The sequence below is a fragment of the Thalassophryne amazonica genome, chromosome 13, assembly GCF_902500255.1.
Source record: "Thalassophryne amazonica chromosome 13, fThaAma1.1, whole genome shotgun sequence".
NCBI classification, from domain to species: domain Eukaryota; kingdom Metazoa; phylum Chordata; class Actinopteri; order Batrachoidiformes; family Batrachoididae; genus Thalassophryne; species Thalassophryne amazonica.
The window spans coordinates 29534498-29559045 of record NC_047115.1 but is presented as its reverse complement, the minus strand read 5'-3'; the positions used below and the strand labels follow the sequence as shown (position 1 = coordinate 29559045).

General features: G+C 42.7%; 1 protein-coding gene across 5 annotated transcripts in view; it reads right to left on the bottom strand.

Annotated features, from left to right (window-relative positions):
* The window catches only part of LOC117523172 (receptor-type tyrosine-protein phosphatase epsilon-like), a 68819-nt gene that overhangs the window by 31115 nt on the left and 13156 nt on the right, over positions 1 to 24548 (bottom strand). For 2 of the 5 annotated variants that reach the window (XM_034184609.1, XM_034184611.1), the window contains exon 2: positions 6744 to 6996. The gene's annotated coding sequence lies outside the window, so the exon portion shown is untranslated. Of the gene's footprint in view, positions 1 to 6743; positions 6997 to 7400; positions 7473 to 24548 lie in introns of those variants that run through there. The other 3 variants (XM_034184610.1, XM_034184613.1, XM_034184612.1) reach the window with 3 other exon arrangements.

Sequence of the window (24548 nt, the reverse complement as noted above, 5' to 3'; positions counted from 1 at the left end):
CCATGTTTATCACTAGTAACTAAGGCTAGAATACAGATGCTGGGCTAAATTAGTTTGAGACCCCAAGTTGATATTTTTCAAAATAATAATAATAAAAATAAATAAATAAAGAATCCTGAAAATGACCAAAAGACCAATTTTGACCTATAAGACCAATGATATTGCCCCAAGTTGCATTGAGGTAATCATGAAAGATTGATGGCAGATTTTGAGCCTAAATTTGTCTGGGACCCCAAGTTACTCTTTGTTCCAATTAAACTGTTTTCTTGAATATATCCAGAATTACCTGTTATGACCACTGACTTTAATGAAATCACTCATTGCTGTATCTCACTAATCACTAAGGCCAGAATACAGATTTTGAGCTAAATTACGAGTAGTTTGAGACCCCACGTTAATGTTTGTCAAAATTAAATAAATAAATAAATAAATAAATAAATAACCGTGAAAATGACCAGAAGCACCTTTTTTGACCCACAAGCCTAAGAATATCACCCTCAGCTGCATCTAGGTAACCATAAAGGTTTGATGGCAGATTTTGAGCCTGTGGGACCCCAAGTTATTCTTTGTTCCAATTACACATTTTTTTCCTGAAAATCACCAGAAGTGCCTGTTTTGACCACTGACCCAAATGAAATTACTTTTTACTGTATCTCAGTAACAACTAAAGCCAGAAGGCAGGTTTGGGGCCATATCTTCTTAAAATGGACCAGAAACACATCTTTTGGCATTTAATTCTATTGAAACCACCCATCCCTAAATCTCAGTAATAACTAATCTTATGACCCCTCCACACATAACACGATTTAAGTCAACTAGCACACGAAGGAGGAATTGCATGCCATTCGTGAAAAACTGGAGCTGTCTCCAGCACCTCGCACACCAGCGGCTGAAAGACAGAGTGTGCCCTGTGAGAACCCATTCGATCCCTCTCACGGCAGGTGTCGGCCAAATTCCAAGTGACACCCATGAACATCTAACACCGCTCACCTGACACTTTGAAAATGTGTGGCCATTCGCACTATCATAACGAAAACAGTCAGCAGACGATCACTTTCGAGCTGGATGTGAAATTTGTCTAAGTGCCCCCACGAGTGTGGCATTGCAAAAAGCAACACACATATGGTGCATGTGTCTTGCAAGTGTGTGCATGTGTCACCCCCTCCCCCCAAAACATGTGGCGTATGTGCGTTTCTCACAAATGACTGCTCAGTGCACACGATGTGTCACAGTATGAGACCACAGCCAGGACAGGTATATTAATAAGTACGACACTACCGACATACACAATTACATAACAAATAACTAAAAAATAATGATCACATAACAGAGAGTGACACGTTGTTGTGTGCGCTGAACTGACAGGGGTCGTGTCCACCAACCGCAGCAGCTGTTGAGATCTCTGGTTGTGGACGTCCCAGCTGCGGGGCACGTACTGTTTTTTGAAGGACATGAATTTACAACTGTCCAATGTGACACGTGTGTGTCTGCTTCCTGTCCTCATGTGGACATACATAAAAAAACATATCGCTGTTGCAACAGACTGCAGCGAATGAGCACATAGCGTGCACACTGACAGGATATCCCAGGTGAAACGTACAGTCAGATCATAACATGCAGCGGGCAATCTGAATGTCACGTCACCCACATGAGCTCTGTTCCACATGACGCGGTGTCTGTCCTGCGGCGCGCTGTCCACAGGACATGTGTTTCAGGCCAGACACATGCGCGGGGCCAGCTGGACATACCAGGCGAGTAGATGTGGACATGATAAGAGCGAACTGCTTCATTCATGTCATTTCATGACTATACGTCTATGACCATGGGTCATCTACAGGGTAACGGTGTTTTATTATGGTATGTGGTTTTATTTTTTTTATACGTTTATCTCCTTGTTGGTTTCAGGCATTTTACACACTTTTTATAGGACAGCGATGTAGTGGTGGTAAAGTTTGTGGCTGGTAATCAGAGCTTTTGTAAACTGCAGGTTCGAATCTCGTGGGTGGCATGTATTTTTTTTTTCACAGCAGCTGTGGTTACACATGCTGCTTGCACTGTGTTCTCGCTGCTACGGTTTCATCCACGCTTGTGCACGAAACCGTAGCAGCGGGATCCTTCACGCCTGCCCGACCACGTGTCCCTCCTGACGTCGGCTCAATGTTTTTGTGGTTCGCTCATACGAGCTGTTTTGCCATGATTCACCCTGATTTGTACTTATTCGTACTGTGTGTGAAGTAGCCCTTACAGAGCAGACTTTGGTCTTAGCTACAGCTACACTGTGCAGGATTTTGGGGTGTTTATTAGCAAAACAGAACATAGCATTCTTAACTGTCTGTTGATTAATGTATAATTAACTGCAACAACAACTCATGTGTTTTCATTCACTTAGAATGACCCCTTCATATCTGCATGGGAGCGGCCCCCCTCATGGAGGCTGCCATGTTGCACCGCCATGAACAATATGTGCATGCCTAAATTTTCCTAATATCAGGGGACTTTCTACATGCACACTGCACAGATATACAATTTTGAGATATTGTGTATGCTTAATATAAACTAGCGCATTGCCCATGGGGATCCATGGGATCTAGATTGGGTATTGTTTATAAAATAGGTATCTGACATTTTTCAAAGCTGGTAATAAATTATGCAATGTTTCCATCATGATTTGGAATGACGTGTGAGTCCAGAATTTAATTATCAACATCCATTGTTCATTGTTGTTATGTAATGTCTGTAATTTTTCCAAAAATATTAGTCCTATCAATTTTCCGTTTTGGTGCCGTTCATCCTTGACCCAAAATACATAAACATACCAAATGGCAAATGTTAGCTCTCCCCAGTTTCACCGTGATCAAAGGCATAAACATGCATGCATACACATACAAAGAGGCCACTTCACTTTTAAATATATAGATCCCCACCCTTATTTAACTCTAAATGGATATTTAAAACCTATTTTGCATCATATGACTCCTTAAAGGCACTTGGTTATGTTGTTGAAACACAATAAGTCATCGGGTAGTTCAGTAATGTTATATAGATTGTTAAATATTGATGAGGCACAAGAATTCTGTGGAAAATATTGCAAATGTTAAGCTAGAAAATTAATATATGTATGAAAAAAATTGGGACAGCAGCTATTCCTTTATTATAAAAGCACTGCATCCTTTTGCTGCCTTATCTCAAAGAACAACAAAATCAAAGTCTCACATTCTCACCAGATCAATACAGCCTCAAAGACAAATCCACTTTTTTTGTGGTTGGCACAGCATGGATGGCATGCGTAGTTCAAAAAAGATAAGAGTACTTTCTGTTTCCGAGGAGAGAAGCAACAAAGTGAAGAAGAGAACACCAGAAACAGCCACAACTTCCGCTGTCAAGCGCCAAAAAATAAAATAAATAAAAAAGAACTTCTAGCACAAATACATGTCAGGAAAAGTGTGGCAGTGAGAAGAAGAAGGGAGATGAGAGAGGAGATGGGATGAGAGGAGCAAGGAGAGGAGATGGAGGAGATAAAGGTTCCAACATAACAGCCATAATGGGAGATATCTTTAGTACACAGACGCAGGAAAACGGACGACGCTTTCTGTCTTGTGTGTCTTCAGATGGCACCTGCTGTATTTCAAATATGACATTTAGCTGCAGTGTTGGATCTCAACACACATCTGACGAGGACGAGTCATCCAGACTCACAGCTACTCCAGTAGCATAACAGGTGAACGAAACAGTTCTGACCTTGTTTCTGGGACTTCGTCACACTGTGTTTGCAACATAATTAAGGTCAAAAGAATCAATCGGGGTGAATTCAGTTAGTCTCATTACAAAAAGAGAAACTGTAAAATTGGATTATTTGCCATTAATGAATTGAATTTAAATGGATTTACTTTACTGATTGAGTTGAAACTAAATTGACCAGTGGTCACATATGTGTATGTGAGAGGAATGTGTATGTGAGAGGAAGTATATGTATGTGGAGTAAATGTGTGACTGAGAGTATACACATGACTAAGAAGATGCATATATGTGTGAAGGATAATATGTATATGCATGAAGGAAAATATATACAACAATACACAGGAATATATGCATGTGTGAGGAAAAAAATGTACATGTAAGAGAGGACATAAGTGAGATTTTGAGTTATGGACTGGATACATTAGTTCATGAGCGGCAGATTTTGTTCCATCTGCCTCTGGTTGCATTTTTGAGGCATTCAACAGTAACATGGACTTCCTCCTCAAGGACCCCTCAGAGTGGGAGGACGACCAGTCATTCCAGTCATCACAGCAGGTCCTGGATAACACTGCTGCTGTCAATAATTTTGCTGAGCGAGGAGTTGCACTTATCCAGGATTACAATCAGATCCTAACGAAGGATGAACAGCAGCTCCAGTTCCTGCTGCAAGTTGCTGAGTGGCATCGACGTAAAGTTCCCGGAGACGACACCACGCCCCAGGACTGTTTGTTTTCACCAAATAGGCGGACAGTGACATGTAGGATTTTTTAATCTCTCCTGTATGGTCAAAGGACAAAGGATTGATGTTTCAGTTTGTATTTCAGTTGCTAACAGGTACATCACTATTGCTGGTTTGCGCTAATATGCTCAACCATTACAATTTCCACCCCGCGTGCAGCAGTGATTAGAATAGTCCCATCAAAATAAAATTTTGTACAAAACGTGTTCTCATCAAGCTGAACAATTTTGTCAGGAAGCACTTTAAGAAAATCACATTTTTATTTTTGGCATACCACACATACAGTGAGGAAAATAAGTATTTGAACACCCTGCGGTTTCGCAAGTTCTCCCACTTATAAATCATGGAGGGGTCTGAAATTTTCATTTTAGGTCCATGTCCACTGTGAGAGACATAATCTAAAAAAAAAAAATCCGGAAATCGCAATGTATGATTTTTTAATAATTTATTTGTATGTTACTGCTGCAAATAAGTATTTCAACACCTGTGAAAATCAATGTTAATATTTGGTACAGTAGCCTTTCTTTGCAATTACAGAGGTCAAACGTTTCCTGTAGTTTTTCACCAGGTTTGCACACACTGCAGCAGGGATTTTGGTCCACTTCTCCATGCAGATCTTCTCTAGATCTTTCAGGTTTGGAGTTTCAACTCCCTCCAAAGATTTTCTATTGAGTTCAGGTCTGGAGACTGGCCAGGCCACTCCAGGACCTTGAAATGCTTCTCACGGAGACCCTCCTTAGTTGCCCTGGCTGTGTGTTTGGGGTCATTGTCATGCTGGAAGACCCAGCCATGACCCATCTTCAATGCTCTTACTGAGGGAAGGAGGTTGTTTGCCAAAATCTTGCAATCCATGACCCCATCCATCCTCCCTTCAATGCGGTGCAGTCGTCCTGTCCCCTTTGCAGAAGAGCACCCCCAGAGTATGATGTTTCCACCCCCATGCTTCACATTTGGGATGGTTTTCTTGGGGTTGTTCTCATCCTCTAAACATGGTAAGTGGAGTTGATTCCAAAAAGCTCTATTCTGGTCTCATCTGACCACATGACCTTCTCCCATGCCTCCTCTGGATCATCCAGATGGTCACTGGTGAACTTCAAACGGGCCTGGACATGTGCTGGCTTGAGCAGGGGGACCTTGCTGCCCTGCAGGATTTTAAACCATGACAGCATCATGTGTTACTGATATAATCTTTGTGACTGTGGTCTCAGATCTCTTCAGGTCATTGACCAGGTCCTCCTGTGTAGTTCTGAGCTTTGTCAGAATCATCCTTACCCCACAAAGTGAGATCTTGCATGGAATCCCAGACCGAGGGAGATTGACAGTCATCTTGTGTTTCTTCCACTTTCTAATAAATAATCATAACAGTTGTTGTCTCCTACCAAGCTGCTTGCCTGTTGTCCTCTTGTCCATCCCAGCCTTGTGCAGGTCTACAGTTTTGTCCCTGGTGTCCTTAGACAGCTCTTTGGTCTTGGCTATGGTGGACAGGTTGGAGTGTGATTGATTAAGTGTGTGAACAGGTGTCTTTTATACAGGTAACAAGTTCAAACAGGTGCAATTAATACAGGTAAAGAGTGCAGAATTAGATAACTTCTTAAAGAAAAATTAACAGGTCTGTGTGAGCCAGAATTCTTGCTGATTGGTAGGGGAACAAATACTTATTTGCAGCAGTAACATACAAATAAATTATTAAAAATTCATACATTGTGATTTCCGGATTTTTTTTTTTAGATTATGTCTCTCACAGTGGACATGCACCTAAGATGAAAATTTCAGACCCCTCCATGATTTCTAAGTGGGAGAACTTGCAAAACCGCAGGGTGTTCAAATACTTATTTTCCTCACTGTATGTGTGTGAGAAAGAACATATGTATGTGTGTGTGAGAGAACATATGTATGTGTGTGAGAGAGAACATATGTATGTGTGTGAGGGAGAACGTATGTGTGTGTGAGAGAGAGAGAACATATGTATGTGTGTGAGAGAGAACATATGTATGTGTGTGTGTGTGTGTGAGAGAGAGAACATATGTGTGGGTGAGAGAGAGAAAACGTGTGTGTGAGGGAGAATGTATGCATATGTGAGCAGGAATATATCTGTGCATGAAGAAAATATACATGTACAGGAGAATAAATGTGTGTGAGGACATATGTGTACATGAGAAAATATTGGATTATTTTCCATTAATGGTTTAAAATATAATCAATTTTGTGGATTGAAAGAGTTGAAAGAGAACCGACCTGTGTTTAGAAATATTAATAAAGGACTTACACTCCAAAACTGGTGTGATCTGGGATCAGTTGACCCTTCAGTCCATCGCATCCATGTAATTATATTTCCTCTCGGAGTTGGACTTATTGGGGTTTTCCAGACTCACCCTCCTACTCACATCCTCTCTGAGGTCTCGGTAACACAACTGGATGGAGAGATGATTATTTGTTCCAGTGCCTGAGGTTGTTTTGAGGTTTGTGAGCGCTTCAGATTGGGAACGAGGCACATGGGATCACACGGCCTTCAGAAAGACCTAAACCCAGAAAAAAATAAACAAAAGCCATGTGAGAAAACTGCAAGAGTTCAAGTGAGCCCAAACCTGATACGGCATATTATTTCTTACACAAACACTGAGGCTGGATTTTTTTTTTCTGACTTACTCATAGAAAAGAGAAAACACATTGAAATGCATGAATTCTTTAAAAAAAAAAGCAAAGTGGATGCATACATTCATGTGCGCTGCGTGCGTTGACAAGAATCTGTGCTTCAAAATTAGTTTCTGACACACTGACGCACACACACAAAACCCCTCAGTCTGCTCATGAATCTAACAACAACAAAAATGTTGGAATTAATTCTTCATGACTTGCACAAAGACTGATTGTGTTGTTACTGTGAGAATCTGACAGAGAACGCGTGTTCTTTTTGCCCACTCACTCCTACTGTTCCGCAGTCGCTGTGCCCACAGGTGCGAGGCACAAAGCCATATTGTTAATGCTCAGCTGTTGCGCCGAGCAGAAAGCAGAGGAGAGGAGGTTATTGGTCACCAGACCCATCTAAACATGCCCGCTCTGCACGATAGTGAGAAAAAGTACAGAAAACTGTTTCCCAAGAATTTATTGTTACCAAATGCTGCAGTATCTTTGGAACATGAGCATGAACATATTCTTTTATTATTATTATTTTTTCATGCATTTAAAGGTGTAGTCACTTTTTTTGCCATTTCACTTATAAAAGGAATTTCAGCACTACAATAATTTTGTTGTATAGTATTTAAAAAATAAAATCATAATCTTATATTGCCAAAAATTATCAAAATTTGCCTTGTTTGAAAACAGTTTTGAATTTTGACCCAGGTGGGTTAAAATTCAGCAATAACATTCCATGACAGAATTTCTGTGATGATGACATAGATGATGCGGGAGGGATGTCAGACTCTCAAACAGCATGCTGGGAAGTGATGATGATGATGATGATGAGGATCAAATGGTACTGTTATGCTACACATGCTAACATTAGCATCATAGAGCCGAACAAACATAGTAGATCTTCAAAAGTGGTAAAAATAACAAACCAAACAATAAATAAAATAAAATTGAAACAAACAATAAAATAAACACAAGTAACCAGAGATCTTGTTCAGATGAAATCACAATAAAATTTGGACATACTTCATATAAAACTTTTCCTGGACATCTGCTGAACAGGTGAGAAGACATGGACATGAGTCTGCTAAGTCAGTAGTCAATACTAACGTTAGTTTTCCACAATGAGGCAGTCGGATACTAACATTTTTCCACACCTTTATTAGATTTTTTTGACAGAGAGACTGTATTTTTCCAAGATGTATGTTGGAAATTTCATGTTCCCAGTTTGTCCTGAATGCAGCATGAACTTTGACCGTTGTGCATGTGCTTCTTCCTTTACACCACCTGCAAAATCTCATAGCGTGAACTTACTGTATTTGCCTTTCAAAATAATACAATTTCAATTCAATTTAATCAGCTTATAAAGCACCAAATCACAAGAAAATCCATCTCAAGGTGCCTCACACAGAACAGTTCAACATAAAAAAAAAAAAAATCAAATACATAATTAAAAACAAAAATAAAAGAACGAAACAGATTAAAAAAATAAAAACTATTCATAAGACAGAGAATAAAAATACGAGGTCTGTGAGAAAAGTATCCGACCTTATTATTTTTTTTAAAAACCATATGGATTTGAATCACGTGTGATTACATCAGCCAAGTCTGAACCTTCGTGGGCATGCGAGAGTTTTTTCACGCCTGTCGGTGACGTCATTCGCCTGTGAGCACGCCTTGTGGAAGGAGTGGTCCAGCCCCCTCATCGGAATTCCTTTGTCTGAGAAGTTGCTGAGAGACTGGTGCTGTGCTTGATCAAAATTTTTTCAAAAACTGTGAGGCACATCCGACTGGACACCATTCGAGAAATTCAGCTGGTTTTCTGTGAAAATTTTAATGGCTGATGAGAGATTTTGGATTGTTTCTATTGCTGTAAGGACATCCTACAGAGCGGGACGTCGCACAGCGCTCCAAGGCGACGTCGTCATCCTGTTTCAAGCTGAAAACCTCCAAATTTAAGCCTCTGTTGACCCAGGACGTCGTGAGAGAACAGAGAACTTTCAGAAGAGGTCGGAATCAGCAGTTTATCCGGACATTCCACTGTTAAAGGAGATTTTTTTAATGAAAGACGTGTAGACGGATTGGCGCATTGGCTCGCAGCCGGCGCGGCGCGCCCAGCACAAGAAAAACACCTCCGTTGGAAGCCTTAAGGACAAGTTGGAACATGCCCTGCTGTTAAACAATTTCTCAGATACTCACTCAACTGAAAGCCACCAAAAGCCGCTTGGATTTTACAAATGGTTATCAACACGGAGGTGTTTTTCCTGTGGCGGGCGCGCCGCGCCGGCTGCGAGCCGACGCGACAATCTGTCCGCACGTCTTTCATTAAAAAAATCTCCCTTAACAGTGGAATGTCGGGATAAACTGCTGATTCCGACCTCTTCTGAAAGTTCTCTGTTCTCTCACGACGTCCTGGGTCAACAGAGGCTTAAATTTGGAGGTTTTCAGCTTGAAACAGGATGACGACGTCGCCTCGGAGCACTGCGCAACGTCCCGCTCCGTGGGAAGTCCTTACAGTGATAGAAACAATCCAAAATCTCTCATCAGCTGTTAAAATTTACACTGAAAACCAGCTGAATTTCTCGAATGATGTCCAGTCGGATGTGCCTCACAGTTTTTGAAAAAATTTTGATCAAGCACAGCGCCAGTCTCTCAGCAACTTCTCAGACAATGAAAATCTGACGAGGGGACTGGACCACTCCTTCCACAAGGCGTGCTCACAGGCGACTGACGTCACCGACAGGCATGAAAAAACTCACGCATGCGCACGAGGGTTCAAGCTTGGCTGATGTAATCACACGTAATTCAAATCCATATAGTTTTTAAAAAAAATAAAACTGTCGGTTTCTTTTCTAATAGACCTCGTAGGTTTTAAGTCTTGACCTAAAAATGTCCACGGACTCCGACTGCCTCACCGTCGCAGGAAGACCGTTCCACAGAGAGGGTGCACGATAAGAAAAAGCTCTTTGACCTGCTGACTTCTTCTTCACCCTGGGAGCACAGAGACGTCCCGCAATACCTTTCAAGCAATAAAATTAGTTGCAGTTTTGTGAACAACCATGAAAATAAATGTGCTTTATAATAACAAGATTTCAACACAAAATAAATGTGAATTTTGTTCAAATCAAAGGCAACTACATCTTCAACTTTAAATAACCAAGCTCAAATTTCTAAATCAATTTTTTGAAGTACCACAGTGCTAATAAATAAATAAATAAAAATAAAATAATAACTCAAAGCCTTTGTTTGTTTAATTTTCACTACACTTTTTTGCATGAATGGAGACTTTTTTAAAGAGAAGATAACCCTTCTTGATTCCACGCCACCTTTATAACTCATGATGCGACAGACAAAATCTGCACAATGCACAGTTTCTCCATCACAGGCACAGATGGTGGCTTCCCTCACTTGTGTCCTTGCACAGTCACATTTTTGAGAATGGCCTACTGCAGACAGATTTACCATCCAGTACCCTACTGTTTCAATTTCTTAATGACTACTGTAAATGAATACCAAGACATATTCAGTCATGTGGACATATTCATGTTTCTCCTGACATATATAAAGAAAACTGGCTGTAAAAGTGATCATGAATTGTGTTTATACACTGGACAAACAGGAGGTACACCTTCATGCATTCCAGCAGTTTGGTTCCAGTATTTTTATATAATGTGTCATGTTGTAGAGATTTTTTGTCATTGTGAGTGGGCATCGTTGTAGAAATTTTAAAACAAAAATGCTTGAATTCATATTTAATAATTTGATGTCAAATAAATAAATAAATAAAATGTGCAAAAGCTCACAAACATTGTCACAGGATTGGTATGTGCAAAATGAATAATAAAGGAGAAGTTATTCATAATTGTAAATATTTGCTTAAACTCTGGTGCTGATGTGGATTTTTTTTCCCTTTTTTTGAGGTCGCTTTCTTCACCATGTCATTTTTCCAGTATGTGCCTTTATGATGTCACAGAGCTCTGCAGATGCCTTTTTTTGGCATCGGGTGGAGGGGCGGGGATATGGTGGCATCCTAGGAATTAATTATCACTACATGTGACATCTGACCTTACCTACAAATACAAATTTAGACACCTATCAATCTTAAATATTTAAACAGACACGGTGACAGTACTGACCTGAGGGACTGAGGAGGCAAAAAAAAAAAAAACAACAAAAAACTTCGCTATTTGAGGCACTGTTAGTTAATTTGTTTTTTAAAGTTGGTTAAGAAATGATTACTTACTGAAGAGCAGGAAAAGATTTTAACAATAAATAGGATATGAATCACCAAGTTACAACATTCAAATAACTAATCCAAGCGTTTTGCCGTGATAATATTGTTATTAATGAAAGCAGGAGCTATATGATAATAGATATCAAATATTTATGAAGCAGTGCTTAGTTATTCATGCTGTATTTCACTTTCCTAAAAGTCCTTTGGGGAAACTTTTATGAAACCAAGTCCATCTTTTCACAAAGTATTTGTCTCATTTCTGGCTTGCTCGTGACATACGATCTGCAGGCACAAGCATTTTCTTGCTTTAACTGCTTTGGAGCGCACACTGACCACTAAAGATCCTTTTTATGGTTTTATCCTCATATTTAGACTTTAAAAATTATGCAAGTGGTATTTGTGTGGCTCGCACTGTTACTTGTGTTCAGTGAGTTCAGTGCGTCTTGTCTTGGCCGTTCTAGCTGCTCACATCAATCCAATATCAACAGCTTCAACCACATGTGGTTTCCTGAGGTGATAAAGCAGTGTGTCTGGGTAAAATGGTGACATCGAACATACAATAACCTTTTTTATTCATATTCTTCCATGCTGAGGGGCAAACTGAGGCTGTATGTCAGCCAGGTGGGGAAAGGGGGGGGGTCCACTAGTCCTAGAGTCCACTAGTCATAGAGTCCACTGGTCCTAGGGTCCACTAGACCTAGATTCCACTGGTCCTAGAGTCCAATAGTCCTAGGGTCCACTAGTCCTAGAGTCCACTAGTCCTCCATTACACTAGTCCTAGATTTTCACTAGACCTAGATTCCACTGGTCCTAGAGTCCACTAGTCCTCCATTACACTAATCCTAGATTTTCACTAGACCTAGATTCCACTGGTCCTAGGGTCCACTAGTCCTAGAGTAAACTGGTCCTAGGGTCCACTAGACCTAGATTCCACTGGTCCTAGAGTCCAATAGTTCTAGGGCCCACTAGTCCTAGAGTCCACTAGTCCTCCATTACACTAGTCCTAGATTTTCACTAGACCTAGATTCCACTGGTCCTAGGGTCCACTAGTCCTAGAGTCCACTGGTCCTAGAGTCCACTAGTCCTCCATTACACTAATCCTAGATTTTCACTAGACCTAGATTCCACTGGTCCTAGGGTCCACTAGTCCTAGAGTAAACTGGTCCTAGAGTCCAATAGTCCTAGGGCCCACTAGTCCTAGATTCCACTGGTCCTAGATTCCAGTGGTCCTAGAGTCCACTGGTCTTAACTTCTTTATATGATTTGGTAATGTATATTACAACCCCAAACTGATTTTAAAGTTCACAAATGAATGTAATATACGTCCAAATAGCTAACAAACCAGATCCAGTTTTGTTGAACTTAAAAAAATAAAACTTATGATTCTGTTGACATACGCCATTAATCACCTTTAATTGTACTATTGTCTATAAATTTGTTGAATTGAAAAGCAACAAATAATGGCAATTTACCATAATTACATGTTTTTTAGTTATCACACTTTTGTAAGATTACTTAACCTACTTTAGTGCAACATACAGCCTACCATAAATGTAAAAAGAACTTCAACATGCTCTCCTTAATACTAGCTGACCCTAGGACTAGTGGGAAGTTCCCAGTGGGAAGATTTGATTTTACAAAGTGTGTAACTGAATTCAGGCTGAAGGTACAACCCCACTTCCAATGAAGTTGGGATGTTCTGTAAAATGTAAATAAAAACAGAATACAATGATTTGCAAATCCTCTTCAACAGATATTCAATTGAATACTCCACAGAGACAAGATATTTAATGTTCAAACTGATAAACTTGATTGTTTTTGCATAAATATTTGCTTATTTTGAAATGGATGCCTGCAACACATTTCAAAAAAGCTGGGACATTGGTATGTTTACCACTGTGTTACATCACCTTTCCTTCTAACAACACTCAATAAGCGTTTGAGAAATCATTGTATTCTGTTTTTATTCACATTTCACACAACGTCCGAACTTCATTGGAATTAGGGTTGTACAAGGTGCGTGCATGCAAATTATATTCCACAAGTACAACTGCTTTCAGTGTGCTACTAGGCAGTCAAAAGCTGCTGCTGTTTTTAAAAGTGTGTAATAAAGAAATATCATGCAGAAGTAGAAATCATTTTGAGGTGTCCAACAAATGATATAGTTCATGCAGTAAGGTGTGTCTGCCAAAGCTCTATACAGTCCCCTTGATTATTAATTTATTTATTTAGAGAAGAAAAGCCTTCTGTTTTCCACTCCGCCATGAAGCTGTACAAGCAGCGATATTTTATGGCAGCACAGTCATCAGCCAGCAACTCCACACTTCAATCATTAATTCATGCGAAAACGGGCCATAGCGAGTGCTGGAGCTAAACACAGCAACCGAGTAAACACCTGCTTCAGAGTGCGGACTGAACATGAATCCAAATTCCACTACGTAGGCCCTGGTGCCTTGGACCGTAGCCCCAGCACGTCTTTCCCCACGCCCTTACTGGCCTGCACTCACACTGCACTCCACATTCAGGGCACGTCTACTTCGTCAATGCAATGTGAATTTTGTTTTGAGAAAGAATAACGGAGCATTTATTATAGAAAGGTTACTGATTTTAGCCCTATTTTATGAGGAGGTGAAGAAATGTATTATTTCTTATAACCGAATAGCACAGGATAAAAAAGCTCAGCACAATACCTGGCCATCAATCCTTCCCTTGATACAGATCTACATCAAAATTGAATCATTTAATTTTTCAAGAAACTTCACCAAACATCATAGTAATTGATTCATATCGACGGCACCATGGTGCCCTAGTGGTGAGTATTGTTGCCTCACAGTAAGAACATCCCAGGGTTGCTTTCCGACCAGGCCCTTTCTGTGTGGAGTTTGCATGTTCTCTACGTGTTTGCATGGGTTCCCTTTGAGTACTCTGGCATCCTACCACTTCCAAAGACATGTAGGTTAGGTGAGTTGGAAACTTTAACCCTCACCCTTTGAAATTTACTACAGGTGTGATTGAGTTTGTGTATTGATAGACTGGCAGCCTGTCCAAGATGTGTTCTGCTTCTCGCCCAATGACCACTGGGATAGGCTCCAGTCCTCCCATCACCCTAAACTGGAATAAGTGTGTTTAACAAATGGTTGGATGGATGGATGGATGGATGGATGGATGGACGGACGGATGGAGCGACGGATGGCTCATATCCTTGGGGAAGTAACCTGTGGTTGGCTGTGGTTCCAATGTTGGGTAGTTGCAGTCGACTCATTCGCTTCATGCTACAGAATAAGGGAATAAGCATCGGCAACAAGGGGTATCAGAGCCTAAATAAGACTGGCTTCTTCTTACTTCTGTAATATGACACATCTTTCTTGCTTTAGTGATACAAAACGAGGTGAATCTGCACCCAAAGAACCAGTCTCTTGCCATCCATTATTTTTTTGAGAATCTATCAATATCCTGTTAGCCCCAGTGGCGGTGTAAAGTCAAAAAGTGTCTGTTGGAAAAGTGTAAGCCTTGTAACTTTCCAGTGGCATGTTCTATGAGGAGTGCAAGATGCTGCAGTCACAGCCAGAGGTGACAGAGTTTTCTATCAACTGCACAACGCCAACACAGGATTGCTCACCAATGCATGCAGGAAGATATTCAAGCATCACATAGCAATAAAAGACTGCCAAGCAAAATAATAAGTACTTTGGGCATGACTTTAAAACTGTACTGTACTGTTCCTCTGAACCTCAGGCAAGCCTGCTGGTCACTGTTCTTCGGGCGTTTTGACTTTCGGATTACATACCGCCCCGGGACGAAGAACCAACGATCTGACGCCCTGTCCCGGGTGCACAATGAGGAGGTCAGGACCGAGCTGTCAGACCCAACCGAAACCATCATCCCCGAGTCCACTGTCGTGGTCACCCTCACCTGGGACGTAGAGAAGACCGTCCGGGAGGCCCTGACACGGAGCCCGGACCCGGGGACCGGCCCAAAGGACAGACTATACATCCCACCAGAAGCAAGAGCTGCTGTCCTGGACTTCTGTCACGGTTCCAAGCTCTCCTGCCACCCAGGGGTGCGAAGAACTGTGGCAGTTGTCCGACAGTGCTTCTGGTGGGCGTCTCTGGAAGCCGACGTCCGGGAGTACGTCCAGGCCTGCACCACCTGCGCCAGGGGCAAAGCGGATCATCAAAGGACCCAGGGCCTCCTCCAGCCTTTGCCCGTGCCTCATCGCCCCTGGTCTCACATCGGCCTGGACTTCGTCACGGGCCTCCCGCCGTCCCAGGGAAAGACTACCATCCTCACGATAGTGGACCGGTTCTCCAAGGCGGCCCACTTCGTGGCCCTCCTGAAGCTCCCGACGACCCAGAAGACTGCAGACCTCCTGGTCCACCATGTCGTGCATCTGCATGGGATTCCATCAGACACTGTCTCAGATCGTGGTCCTCAGTTCTCCTCCCAGGTCTGGAGGAGCTTCTGCAGGGAACTGGGGGCCACCGTTAGTCTCTCATCCGGGTACCACCCCCAGACGAACGGACAGGCAGAGCGGACGAATCAGGAACTGGAACAGGCCCTCCGCTGCGTGACCTCCGCGCACCCGACGGCCTAGAGTGACCATCTGGCCTGGATCGAGTACGCTCATAATAGCCAAGTTTCTTCTGCTACCGGCCTCTCCCCGTTTGAGGTGTGTTTGGGGTACCAGCCCCCATTGTTTCCGCTAGTGGAGGGAGAGGTCGGGGTGCCCTCGGTCCAGGCCCATCTGAGGAGGTGTGGCGTACCGCCCGCTCTGCTCAAGGCCCGGACGAGGGCTAAGGCCCATGCAGACCACCAGCGTGCCCCGGCCCCTATATATCAGCCCGGGCAGGAGGTTTGGCTATCCACCAAGGACATACCACTGCAAGTGGAATCCCATAAACTCAAAGACAGGTTTATCGGACCATTTTCCATATTAAAAGTCCTCAGTCCGGCCGCAGTGAAGCTGAAGATACCGGCTTCACTGCGGATTCATCCTGTGTTCCACGTCTCACGCATCAAACCCTGTCACACATCAAACCTCTGCACCCCCGGACCAGCGCCGCCTCCTGCCCGGATCATAGATGGAGAGCCTGCCTGGACCGTACGCAGGCTCCTGGACGTCCGTCAAAGGGGCCGGGGGTTTCAGTATCTGGTGGACTGGGAGGGTTATGGACCCGAAGAGCACTCCTGGGTGAAGAGGAGCTTCATCCTGGACCCGGGCCTCCTGACCGACTTCTACAACCGTCACCCGGACAAGCCTGGTCGGGCGCCAGAAGGCGCCCGTTGAGGGGGGGGTCCTGTTATGTGGGCCGCTGAAGAGGAGGTACTGCTGGCCCACCACCACCAGATGGCGCCCTGCTTGGAGTGCGGGCTTCAAGCACGAGAGGGCATCATAGCAACCGGGAGTGCTGTGCTCCGGAACACTTCCTGTTCCGGAGCACAGCGGTGTTTTTCTGTATCTGTTAGCTGTTTAATCTGCGCAGTTAGATTGATCTAGTTATCTAGATTACGATTTGTTTCCCAGTGTAATCTTTACGTGCCTTAACTAAAGCACTCCTTCTGCTGAATCATCTCTAAATTATTTACACATTATTCACTTTGCGTGTTTTTAGGAATCTGCTAGCTTAGCGTAGCTACTAGCTCTTAGCCGATTTAGCATGGCGGCTTCTCCTGTCTCTCCTGCACTTTTCTGCTCTGGGTGTGAAATGTTTAGTTATTCCTCGGCCTCCTTTAGCAGTAACGGTACTTGTAATAAGTGTAGCTTATTCGTAGCTTTGGAGGCCAGGCTGGGCGAATTGGAGACTCGGCTCCGCACCGTGGAAAATTCTACAGCTAGCCAGGCCCCTGTAGTCGGTGCGGACCAAGGTAGCTTAGCCGCCGTTAGTTACCCCCTGGCAGATCCCGAGCAGCCGGGAAAGCAGGCTGACTGGGTGACTGTGAGGAGGAAGCGTAGCCCTAAACAGAAGCCCTGTGTACACCGCCAACCCGTTCACATCTTTAACCATTTTTCCCCACTCGACGACACACCCGCCGAGGATCAAACTCTGGTTATTGGCGACTCTGTTTTGAGAAATGTGAAGTTAGCGACACCAGCAACCATAGTCAATTGTCTTCCGGGGGCCAGAGCAGGCGACACGGAAGGAAATTTGAAACTGCTGACTAAGGCTAAGCGTAAATTTGGTAAGATTGTAATTCACGTCGGCAGTAATGACACCCGGTTACGCCAATCGGAGGTCACTAAAATTAACATTAAATCGGTGTGTAACTTTGCAAAAACAATGTCGGACTCTGTAGTTTTCTCTGGGCCCCTCCCCAATCAGACCGGGAGTGACATGTTTAGCCGCATGTTCTCCTTGAATTGCTGGCTGTCTGAGTGGTGTCCAAAAAATGAGGTGGGCTTCATAGATAATTGGCAAAGCTTCTGGGGAAAACCTGGTCTTGTTAGGAGAGACGGCATCCATCCCACTTTGGATGGAGCAGCTCTCATTTCTAGAAATCTGGCCAATTTTCTTAAATCCTCCAAACCGTGACTATCCAGGGTTGGGACCAGGAAGCAGAGTTGTAGTCTTACACACCTCTCTGCAGCTTCTCTCCCCCTGCCATCCCCTCATTACCCCATCCCCGTAGAGACGGTGCCTGCTCCCAGACTACCAATAACCAGCAAAAATCTATTTAAGCATAAAAATTCAAAAAGAAAAAATAATATAGCCCCCGAGTCACACTAACTGTCAGAATGCTCGTAGCACGGGCCGGGGCGGAGGATTAGCAGCAATCTTCCATTCCAGCTTATTAATTAATCAAAAACCCAGACAGAGCTTTAATTCATTTGAAAGCTTGACTCTTAGTCTTGTCCATCCAAATTGGAAGTCCCAAAAACCACTTTTATATGTTATTATCTATCGTCCACCTGGTCGTTACTGTGAGTTTCTCTGTGAATTTTCAGACCTTTTGTCTGACTTAGTGCTTAGCTCAGATAAGATAATTATAGTGGGCGATTTTAACATCCACACAGATGCTGAGAATGACAGCCTCAACACTGCATTTAATCTATTATTAGACTCTATTGGCTTTGCTCAAAAAGTAAATGAGTCCACCCACCACTTTAATCATATCTTAGATCTTGTTCTGACTTATGGTATGGAAATAGAAGACTTAACAGTATTCCCTGAAAACTCCCTTCTGTCTGATCATTTCTTAATAATATTTACATTTACTCTGATGGACTACCCAGCAGTGGGGAATAAGTTTCATTACACTAGAAGTCTTTCAGAAAGCGCTGTAACTAGGTTTAAGGATATGATTCCTTCTTTATGTTCTCTAATGCCATATACCAACACAGTGCAGAGTAGCTACCTAAACTCTGTAAGTGAGATAGAGTATCTTGTCAATAGTTTTACATCCTCATTGAAGACAACTTTGGATGCTGTACCTCCTCTAAAAAAGAGAGCTTTAAATCAGAAGTGCCTGACTCTGTGGTATAACTCACAAACTCGTAGCTTAAAGCAGATAACCCGTAAGTTGGAGAGGAAATGGCGTCTCACTAATTTAGAAGATCTTCACTTAGCCTGGAAAAAGAGTCTGTTGCTCTATAAAAAAGCCCTCCGTAAAGCTAGGACATCTTTCTACTCATCACTAATTGAAGAAAATAAGAACAACCCCAGGTTTCTTTTCAGCACTGTAGCCAGGCTGACAAAGAGTCAGAGCTCTATTGAGCTGAGTATTCCATTAACTTTAACTAGTAATGACTTCATGACTTTCTTTGCTAACAAAATTTTAACTATTAGAGAAAAAATTACTCATAACCATCCCAAAGACGTATCGTTATCTTTGGCTGCTTTCAGTGATGCCGGTATTTGGTTAGACTCTTTCTCTCTGATTGTTCTGTCTGAGTTATTTTCATTAGTTACTTCATCCAAACCATCAACATGTTTATTAGACCCCATTCCTACCAGGCTGCTCAAGGAAGCCCTACCATTATTTAATGCTTCGATCTTAAATATGATCACTCTATCTTTGTTAGTTGGCTATGTACCACAGGCTTTTAAGGTGGCAGTAATTAAACCATTACTTAAAAAGCCATCACTTGACCCAGCTATCTTAGCTAATTATAGGCCAATCTCCAACCTTCCTTTTCTCTCAAAAATTCTTGAAAGGGTAGTTGTAAAACAGCTAACTGATCATCTGCAGAGGAATGGTCTATTTGAAGAGTTTCAGTCAGGTTTTAGAATTCATCATAGTACAGAAACAGCATTAGTGAAGGTTACAAATGATCTTCTTATGGCCTCGGACAGTGGACTCATCTCTGTGCTTGTTCTGTTAGACCTCAGTGCTGCTTTTGATACTGTTGACCATAAAATTTTATTACAGAGATTAGAGCATGCCATAGGTATTAAAGGCACTGCGCTGCGGTGGTTTGAATCATATTTGTCTAATAGATTATAATTTGTTCATGTAAATGGGGAATCTTCTTCACAGACTAAAGTTAATTATGGAGTTCCACAAGGTTCTGTGCTAGGACCAATTTTATTCACTTTATACATGCTTCCCTTAGGCAGTATTATTAGACGGTATTGCTTAAATTTTCATTGTTACGCAGATGATACCCAGCTTTATCTATCCATGAAGCCAGAGGACACACACCAATTAGCTAAACTGCAGGATTGTCTTACAGACATAAAGACATGGATGACCTCTAATTTCCTGCTTTTAAACTCAGATAAAACTGAAGTTATTGTACTTGGCCCCACAAATCTTAGAAACATGGTGTTTAACCAGATCCTTACTCTGGATGGCATTACCCTGACCTCTAGTAATACTGTGAGAAATCTGGGAGTCATTTTTGATCAGGATATGTCATTCAAAGCGCATCTAGGCTGGACTATTGTAATTCATTATTATCAGGTTGTCCTAAAAGTTCCCTAAAAAGCCTTCAGTTAATTCAAAATGCTGCAGCTAGAGTACTGACGGGGACTAGAAGGAGAGAGCATATCTCACCCATATTGGCCTCTCTTCATTGGCTTCCTGTTAATTCTAGAATAGAATTTAAAATTCTTCTTCTTACTTATAAGGTTTTGAATAATCAGGTCCCATCTTATCTTAGGGACCTCGTAGTACCATATCACCCCAATAGAGCGCTTCGCTCTCAGACTGCAGGCTTACTTGTAGTTCCTAGGGTTTGTAAGAGTAGAATGGGAGGCAGAGCCTTCAGCTTTCAGGCTCCTCTCCTGTGGAACCAGCTCCCAATTCAGATCAGGGAGACAGACACCCTCTCTACTTTTAAGATTAGGCTTAAAACTTTCCTTTTTGCTAAAGCTTATAGTTAGGGCTGGATCAGGTGACCCTGAACCGTCCCTTAGTTATGCTGCTATAGACGTAGACTGCTGGGGGGTTCCCATGATGCACTGTTTCTTTCTCTTTTTGCTCTGTATGCACCACTCTGCATTTAATCATTAGTGATCGATCTCTGCTCCCCTCCACAGCATGTCTTTTTCCTGGTTCTCTCCCTCAGCCCCAACCAGTCCCAGCAGAAGACTGCCCCTCCCTGAGCCTGGTTCTGCTGGAGGTTTCTTCCTGTTAAAAGGGAGTTTTTCCTTCCCACTGTAGCCAAGTGCTTGCTCACAGGGGGTCGTTTTGACCGTTGGGGTTTTACATAATTATTGTATGGCCTTGCCTTACAATATAAAGCGCCTTGGGGCAACTGTTTGTTGTGATTTGGCGCTATATAAAAAAATTGATTGATTGATTGATCATCACTCATCACTCATCATAATGACACTTCTGGGCCACAGCAGAGGTGAAACTGGGGACATGATGATAATCACTGCCCAACCTCACCATGTTTTCTACTGCAGACCAACCAGGGATGAATGCTTAGAGAAATATTATGCTCTTGTTTGCTTTATTTGTGTCTAGTAGATGGTATAAAATGAGGTATGATTCAGGATAATACCACTACTGTAGTTCACGCAATTCACTTGCATTAAATTTTTCATATTTCATACTGCACCAAATCACAACATAAGTTGCCCCAAGGTGCTTCAAAAGGGTAACATCTAACATTACCCACCCTCTAAGCAAGCACATGGTTAACGGTGGTCAGCAATAACTTCTTCCGACATTTTTTGATTGTAGGAAGAAACCTTAAGCAGACCAAAATCAGAGTGGTGACCATCTGTGTTAGCCGTACTACAATAATAAAATAATTAAAACAAAGGACAACAATGAATTGTCAAACATGCAAAGACAGCAAAGAATCAAAGTCCAGTGGTTGTTTTAAGTAGACGTCCAAACAATCAAGCAGTAAAGATCACGGACCTTGGAAGTGGAAAACAAATGGTATCTTCAGTTAAAACTTCCACTCAACATATGAAGTAATCCATATATTCATAGGTCAGGTCAGGTTTGAGAGTATACACGAGTGCAAACACCACAAAATGAAACCTGCTGGGATCCTGGATGGCAACCACTGAGGCAGATAACTAGTCCATCCCTACTTCTTGAAAGTAACCATCTTTCTGCATCAGCCGGGTAAAATGTGGCCAAGCCCTTGGTCTTCAACAGCTCTGTTGATCCTCAATACCAGAGAAACGTACAATATAGTTAATTTGCCATAGCTGATTTCCCTCACAAGGCAAGTGATACTCCTCATCTGAGTGTCCTTAAGTCACCATTCCTTTGACACAAAGTCATTCCAGTGGTACCTAAGGATCCTCTGATGAGACCTACTACCAAAGACATCTAATTGTTTATGTCACTGGTTGGCATCCAGATCTCACAATCAACAGTAAGGCCCCTTCACACTTGGCACGAATGAGCATGGATGAAGCCAAATGAGAAAAAAAACATTCTGGGAGAGATTAAGAAATGAGCAAGAATGGTGTCTGAATACTCAAAGTGTGCCCCAGACCCCCCTTGAGTGTCCAGACGGGCTTGTGCAAGCGCACTGGACCAGATGATGTGAGCCCATGCAGGAGCAGCACGTGTCATATGGAATAATTATTTTGTAGTGGACAGTGCATCTGCCCTTCGATCATGGCGGATGTCACCATCCCACTTCGCACCCAAGTGTCACATGGACATGACATAGACATGACAGTTGATGGCTGCGGCATGGCAGGTGGTCACCTTGCATTTGGAAGTGAGTCTGGAGCCGTCCCAATGGTGATTACTTACTTTAAGCCTCGGTCCCACCGAGTGAAGAAGGAGTGAAGAAGGAGCCACGCACCCTGTTATTTTTGTTTCGTGAGCTATCATGGCATTATAGTGGCTCAGAGTGGCTCTTAGAGGCATTATCTTCAGTTAACGAGGCTCCTCTCTGAGCGTGGCGCTAATTTCAAGATGTTCAAAATTTAACAACAACAGCGTGGCGCAGTTTGTGTTCGAGTTACTGCGACGGCTTAGAGGCATTTGCGTGGTGCTTACGAGTCTGCAAAAAGTCCATTATCCGTGTGCCTGGCACCTTCGCAGGACCTGAGAGGCTATTTTTGGAGCGGCTCCTCCTCTTGCGCACACAATTGCACCTGCTCTGTGTGCTGGACTATATTTTGTAGTGGATTAATAATTTTCTGCCAAACTTAGGATGTTGAAAACACTTCTAATCACTTCTGGCATCACAGAGGACTGTTTCATCTGGACACTTTTTTTCCTCTCTTTCCTGCTCCATGTGGGATGTATTTTGAACAGCTTAAGGTAATTATTTGTAATGTTTTTTATAGCTTGATAAAACAGTTCCTAGCTTTAAAATTATGTCTGTCTGTTGTATGTAAAAGTATGTTAATTTAATATCTTGTTAATGGATCACATGAGCTCCGCTGTGTGTGCGCATTGAGGCAGGACCTGAGAGGCTATCCTCCTTTGCGCACCAAATTCCACCTGCTCTGTGCGCTGGACTCTATATAAAATTATTATTTTGTAGCGGATTAATCATTTTCTGTCAAACCTTGGATGCCGAAAATACCTCTAATCATTTCTGGATTTAATGGATCACATGAGCTCCGCTGTGTGCGTGCGCACTGACGCAGTGACTCATCATCACACTTCAAATGAGCATTTAGGCAGAACGCCAGCTCACAAAAGAGTGATATTTCAGTCAATATTGGATGAACACAAAGTTAAAATTTGGGTGACTGAGTGAAAGTGGATGTGTGTTTAAAGCCATGGAAGATAATAACTCCAGTGGAGCAGCTAAGAGCAGGAGCTGTGTGGCAACACAGGTGGAGAGCGCGCAAAAGACTGATTTTGAAGACATAAGACAAAGTTAAAAGTTGTATCATGGTGACTTGTAAGCTGCGGAAGAAATAAAGAAATATATATATATTGAAAATGATCCACAGGTGTATATAATAAAACGGCCACCTCATTCTGTATGCAGAACGGCACCGCGCGCAAAAGAGCGCTTTTGCAGAAATAAACGGACGAACACAAAGTTAAAGTGGATTCACATTGTAAAAATGATGGTGTTTAAAGCCAGGGAAAAAATAAAGCCAGCAAGCCACGGATGGAAAGGAAGCCAGAAAAAGCAGAGAGGCGGCTGTCCATGAAAGGACAACAGCAGCGCGCGCGCAAAAGAGCGATTTTGCAGAAATAAACGGACAAACATAAAGTTTTGTGTGTTTAAAGCCGCAAAAAAAAAAAAAAAAAAAGAGCCTCCTCTGTGCTCCTCGCTGGCTCCGCGGCTCTCCAGGAACCCGTGGTTCGTGTCTAGCTGGTCTGGTGCATTACAGGTGGACTGCAGCCTGGCGCACAGCGCACAACTGCGGAACTGTGATGGAGTGTCTATTTTTGGACTGTGTTTAAAAAAAAAAAGAAGGGACATCTTTAAATGCTGCTGTGAATCTGTGAATTGAAAACCCACACTTTAAAGGGACCAGGTGTGGGAGGGCTGGAGGTTTGGACCAAACTCATGCCTAAACGTGCGCCAACACGGCGTTATCATGGCGCTATAATGGCGATCATGGCACTACGTGGATTAGTGTGGCTGATGCAAGCCATTCGAGGCTATAATGACAGGTCGGTCATGGCTCACTAGAGGCTGCTACATGGCACATGCGGGGTACAGAGAGGCACATAGTGGCACCTTCATAGTGGATACGTGATAGATCAAAACGTGGGTCATTCTTCAAATAATCACCCCACACCCATGCGTGGCTCCTTCTTCAGCCTTCATTATTCAGTGGGACCGAGGCTTTAGTCACATTGTAGTGCCTT